At 35.4% G+C, this 6,000-nt stretch overlaps 1 long non-coding RNA gene across 1 annotated transcript; it reads left to right on the forward strand.

Moving 5' to 3' along the window:
* Window positions 1–2,622: 2,622 nt before the first annotated feature.
* On the forward strand, window positions 2,623–5,509 carry LOC115979417. The gene is made up of 4 exons (XR_004089051.1): window positions 2,623–2,700; window positions 3,285–3,742; window positions 3,988–4,135; window positions 4,789–5,509. It is a non-coding gene; the product is annotated as an uncharacterized LOC115979417 (long non-coding RNA).
* The last annotated feature ends 491 nt before the right edge of the window (window positions 5,510–6,000 follow it).

Below are 6,000 nucleotides of genomic sequence, written 5' to 3' on the forward strand. Positions count from 1 at the left end.
GTTTGGAAGGATTTTGGGGCTTCCACAAAATATGGCATGTTTAGATGAAAAAGGCGACATAATGTTGGATTCACAGTCATCTAGCAGACTATCGCATCAAACTGATCTTTCTTCCTGGGTCTCCCCCTCCAAGTTCTCTGAATTTGAAGCTGAATTCTGTAAAAGTAAGTATTGGTTACGGGGTTATTATGATGATGAACCTCCTTGTGAATATCACGTTGTAGTACCAGGAAATCAAATTCCAGAGTGGTTCAACCATCAAAGCGTTGAAAGTTCCATATCATTGTGGGTTGGTCCAGAATTTCCAACATTTGCTCTTTGTCTTGCTTTTAGTCAGGCAGGTGAAGATGAATACGGTTATGTTTGTGTTGTTGACATTTTCACCAATGGTCATAAACAAACGCTCTTAAAGAAATTCCTTTGTAGAAAGCGTTGTGATCATCTGTGGTTTTATGGTGCATCTCAAAACTTGTTGCAGCAGGATTTTCAAAACTTGATTCACGGAGATCGGAATCATGTTAAAATTTCATGTAAAATCTCTTGTTGGACAAATGAAACTGGTGGAGAAATAGCTCCTACCATTGCAAGGATGGGAGTCCATGTGAAATGTATTTGTGGTCTTCATAATTCCGTTATCAGCCATGAAAACCATGATGAACAAGTCCAACCACGAGACAATCGAATTTCAAAGAGAATTGTGAACCAACGGCTCAGACCATTTCTTCGTCGAGGTTGCCCTTTTATCCTGCGCAGACTGTACCATACTTGGTGCCCAACCCGGGGTACTTCTGGTAGACCACTACTAAAAGCACGAAAAATCAGTAACAAGAGAAAGAGGCTCATAATGGCAGGGAGTAGCAATCGTTTGTAGGGAGCTCAAGAGTCAAGACCATTGCTCGCGATTGGATAGTCTGATTCGAGAGATGTGGTGCCATGGTGAACCAAAAATAAAAAACCAAAGTGACTGTCAAAAAAAGGACAAGGTCGAAGAATATGGGAACCTCCTGATAAAAAATTTGAATGAAGAAATATGCCAAGGTACTATTATGACATTTTTGCTCCATCCCTTAAAAAAGCAAATTCAAAATTTCATCTAAAATTTTTGCATGGGTCAGTTGTTTGCTGGGCAAACATGTTTTTGATATACTTTCTGCTTTAGTTTGCATTTTAGAGATCATTCCTAGCCCATTTCTTCCTATTATAACTTTTCACACAATGATCTAACAATTCTTTCCCCCTTTGTTTTGATGTATATTCTTTCTACTTGTGCAAACTTGAAGCTCAATATTTTCTTTATAGGTTGTTCACGACCATATCTACAAAAAAGTTCTAGAGGTCCAGTGTGAGCAAAGCCAACTATTTTTGGGCCCATTTCTTATATTTTGTGATTTTTTTTTTTATGCGTGACCTAAGCCCATGTAGCCTTATTAAGAGTTTAAGGGAGTGTGGTTTGGAGCATAGGATTAGGCCTATTTTGATTTTTTTCATGGACCCAAAACATGGTTTTTGCTAAGTGGGCTTGGGCCACTTGCAAAATATGAGAGTCCAAGAATGAAGTTATATGCTAACCACTTTCATACAAATAGAACTTTATCTGCTCTACTCTACGTGCTAAGTCGCAACTGAACCCATTTTTAACCATAAAAGCAAGCTATTATATTTATTGACTTTTGGCAAGATTTGTCACATTTAGCAGCTTTCCTAAGTGTCAATTTAGCTTAGAAAGCTTAATCAATCAAGTTTAGTCAACAAATTTCCTTAACCGTGATTAAACTAGCTTCTTCTTTACATAAGCTAAAATAAATCTGAAGCTTACCTCTTCTATAACAACATAGCAGTCAATAACTTCAATCCGTATTCAAATTCGGACTCTAGGGCAATCAATAACTTTTGGTATAATAGTTACTTCACAAGTATAAGTGCTTGTAGAGTGTGAGGGGCAAAGTCGGGATTCAAGTTTCCAAGAAGGAGTTTCACATACATATACACTTAAATTAGAATAGAATAGAATTTTTATCTTGTATAATAATAATAATAATAATAATAACTCTTACATCAAAACTTCCATTACTCCTTCAACTATCATACTTATTTCGCTCAAACATCCTAAGTCACTTAAGAGCAACATAATATGAAGGGTTTGGTGTGAACATGGCTGCACAATAGAGATTTAGATATCCTTACCACCTCTCTTAAATTCCTAATCCTGCTTTGTATATAAAAAGATTTAGATATAAAGTATCTCTCATGTTTTTTTTTTTTTTGGTTGTCTAACACTTTTGGGCTTTCTTTATGGTGCACCATTAGCCATTACTTCATGAGTATTGTGAATTTTGGGCTCGACTGTCCTTAGTTTCTACATCTATTGAACCTAATGGGTATTTGGGCCCACTTTCCTTTTGTTCGGCCCTTCACAAAATCGATCAAACATTTATATGCTCTTCTCCTTGTGTATTGAGACTCTAAATTAAATAGCAGAAGATTGTTATTATTGTTTATTTAAGTTCTGTACGTATGGTTGTTTATGATGAAATTCATTTGAGGGGCTTCAGATCATGTTTGGTTCTTTCATGTTCATTTTATCTTTGAAGAACCCCTCTTCACACCACACTACGACTTCATGACTATTAGACGCCCACAAGTTCCACAGCATCAAACAAGTCGTTTACTCCATAACTCTCATTCAGAGAGAATTTCAAGGTGAGCTTTCATCTCTCTTGATTTCATATATTCTTGCCTAGCACTTGTTTAAAACTCCATGACTGACAGAAAATTAGAACCTCTTGATCAAAAATTAAAGAAGGTCCTACTATGATATCGAAACAATTTTCTTTTGAGTCATTGGAGAAGGATTGGCAAGTCTTCTAGGCTGTAAGATAGAATCTCTTTCTGCCATATTAAATTTGTAGACGCTATTAGGACCTTTATCTTGGCAATTTGGAATTGGTGATTTTACAAATGTGGACATTGAGGTATGAAAAAATTGTATTTGTCGAAAGGGGGGCTGGATTTCTCTTTTAAAGAGTGCTCTTGGTGTTTGCCAACCTATTTTACTCCTATCTTCGATATGCTGACATAAGCTTGGAAGAGGAAATGCACTATCTCGGATGCACTTTTTTGTCTTCCCAAACAATACCGTTTGAAATGTTATTATTATTATATATTTTGGAAGGTATTTTAAATGTTATTGGTAGGAAGCTTTAGTTATTTTTTTGTGCACATGTTTTTGTAATCATGTTAGCTACTCAGTGATAAGAGTTTTTTTTTTTTTTTTTTTGGTTTAGTTCATAATTATCTAGAAAGATGCTTGTCAGAAATTTTGAGTTGGTTGCTTGATGACAAAGGCGGTGGAAGGCTTGTATATGAAAAAATATGTGCTTAAGTTCCATGCATTGAATCAAGATGTAGTTGTTTTGCTTCTGCTGGAAGTTGAATATAAATCAATGTGAGTTGCTCTTCTTTCTTAGTCCTTGTAGTTTGATATTAGGCTATACAAATTATAAATTAAAGGTGGGGATTTTTGGATGCTAATGACCTTTGATTATCTGCGTCCAGATTGACTGGAATTTACATTTTGACTAAGTTAATTGTGGGTTTTGTGCAGTTCTCATTATCATGGTGTTTATGAAACATCAAGAATGTGTTAGATTTTGCTTCAAGGCAGGCAAGGCTTATTAGCAGACCACTTATCATAAAGCGAAAAGACAAAATGGCTTGTTTTCACATGATGAGATCATAAGAGGTACCTATGAAATAATGTTGGTGCTCCTTGCATCAAGGCAGCTATAAAAAGGTCTAGAAAAGTAATTACACCAATTTGTGGACTTAATTCAAGGATGTAAAGAGTTTTCTTGTTCAAAATGGATTTTCTTGGGATGATACTAAACAAATGGTTGTGGCAAGTGATAAATACACTAGTTTTTTGTTCACTTTTTGATTTGATCTCTACCTTTGGGGTGATAGTGAACTGACATAATACACATGCAGGATCACCTGGAGGTGCAGTTGTACAGAAATAAAGCCTCGATGAACTTCGACGAATTGTACTTGATATATGCACGTACAACATCAAGTGGAAGATACTGCTGAACAAGTCATGATATAGACTTTGATGACATTCAAGGAGTGAAAATGGGTGAGTTTTTATATCCCAGCATGGATCTGCAGAAATGTTGCATTTGTCATTTGCATTTTAATGTATGCTACTGGTATTGTGCCTATATTAAGCCTGTTTTCACTGATTTTTTTTTTTTTTTTTTTTTAAGCAAAGATCTAATTACATATTTATTATTCTAGGGAGCGCATAAAACGAGAGACATCATAGACAACCAAACTCCCCTCCCCTTTCCTTCTTCTTAGTCTATGTAGAGATATCTGGAACTCTATCCCCACTAGAATTTCAAAAAATTTGAAGAAAAATGGCCTTTTCCCATCTCCAACATTTATATATCCCAATCTTGCTTTTGGCCACTCTTTCGGTTGTCAACCATGGCCTGCTTTCTACATGAATCAGTAATATGCTTTCACCTGATTGTATGCAAAGCCAGTTATGACCTAAGTAGCACCTAATGACAAGATTTGTTTGCAAACTTGTCTATATTAGAGGAGAAATAAGAACCTTTAACCCCCACACAATAGACACAAACATTAAAAACAATAAAATAGTGTTGCAGAGAAATGAGCACAAGCTACATGGCCTTGTGAAGACTTGATTGGACTGGTCCTGATGGCTTATTTTTCTCTGTTTAATTGATATGGCCCTAATGTCTCTTAAAATTTCATTTGCAGATCTCAAGTATAGGTCATAGGTGCTTCCTCTTTAAAAAGATTGCTCCAAAAATTGAGCAGATGCCTGCACAACACAAGTTCTCATGGCATTTTTTTACGATTGTGTTCTGGATATCCACTACTTCTGGGGAAATGATTAAGGCACTTCTGGAATTTCTGCTAGCTCTTTTTGGGACCAACCCAAAATACTTGTATGAGGAAATTCAGAGGGGGATCTGGTTTCTGATTTGGCAGTTGCCAAAGCAACTTAGCAGCAATGGGCATGGTCGACTACTTTGTTGGACCAATGTTTACATGCTTGTTGGGCTTGGTTGGAACAGTTTTTTTCATACAATTTTTGTCCAAATGCTTATGAACTCCATTTCCATGTGGGAATTGTAACTGCATTTATCTTCCTTTTATTAAATTTGATAGGGTCTCTCACAGTGATTAGTTGATACAGATTCCAGGTGCCAAGGTTCTGGTGCTTGTCTTATTGGTCTGTATGTTATTTTATGACCGTAAGCTTAGTAATTGCCAAGTTTTCAGGGTTATTCCAATCATTCGAGGTATATGTTGATTGAGGCTCTACAACATGACAATTTTGCTCCCCCAGGTCCATTAAATTGATCACTTCAAATATTAAGCTAGTTTTGGATTCTCTCTCTTGATGGAATTTTGGGTTTGTTCATAAAGAAAAAAAAAAATTTGCTCCCAATTTGATCCGTTGGATGGCAGTTTGTAATTCTGATTAGTCAAAATGGATTTTTCTCTAATTTTCTTCAGGTTAGAGATGGCCGGGCCCTCTGTCTCCCTTACTCTCAATACGGTATATTTACTCAATAAAAATAAAAATAAAATAAAATAATAAAAAATCAAAGATATATGGTCTTCCACTATTGTTTCATATTGCATGTTGCAAGCTGTGCCTTGCTTGTGTGCTTGGTACTTAGTGATAGACTTTATAGATTATACTAATCACGTAATCTTCACTTAGTACTAGACTTTGCAAATTGTATTCAGGCTATAATTATCTTTCAATTGTAACTTATAGTTGTAACTTATCTATATTTTCTGAATATTTGAATATAAATACAAAATGTGGACAACAATCGAATGTAAGCTGCCACTTCCAATTTTACAATATTTTCTTTCAAAAACTAGCCAATTAATTTGGAGGAAATCGTGACTAGCATTTACATTAAACTAAAAAATTATACATAAAGATTTTTT

Source organism: Quercus lobata, chromosome 3, assembly GCF_001633185.2.
Source record: "Quercus lobata isolate SW786 chromosome 3, ValleyOak3.0 Primary Assembly, whole genome shotgun sequence".
Classification (NCBI taxonomy): domain Eukaryota; kingdom Viridiplantae; phylum Streptophyta; class Magnoliopsida; order Fagales; family Fagaceae; genus Quercus; species Quercus lobata.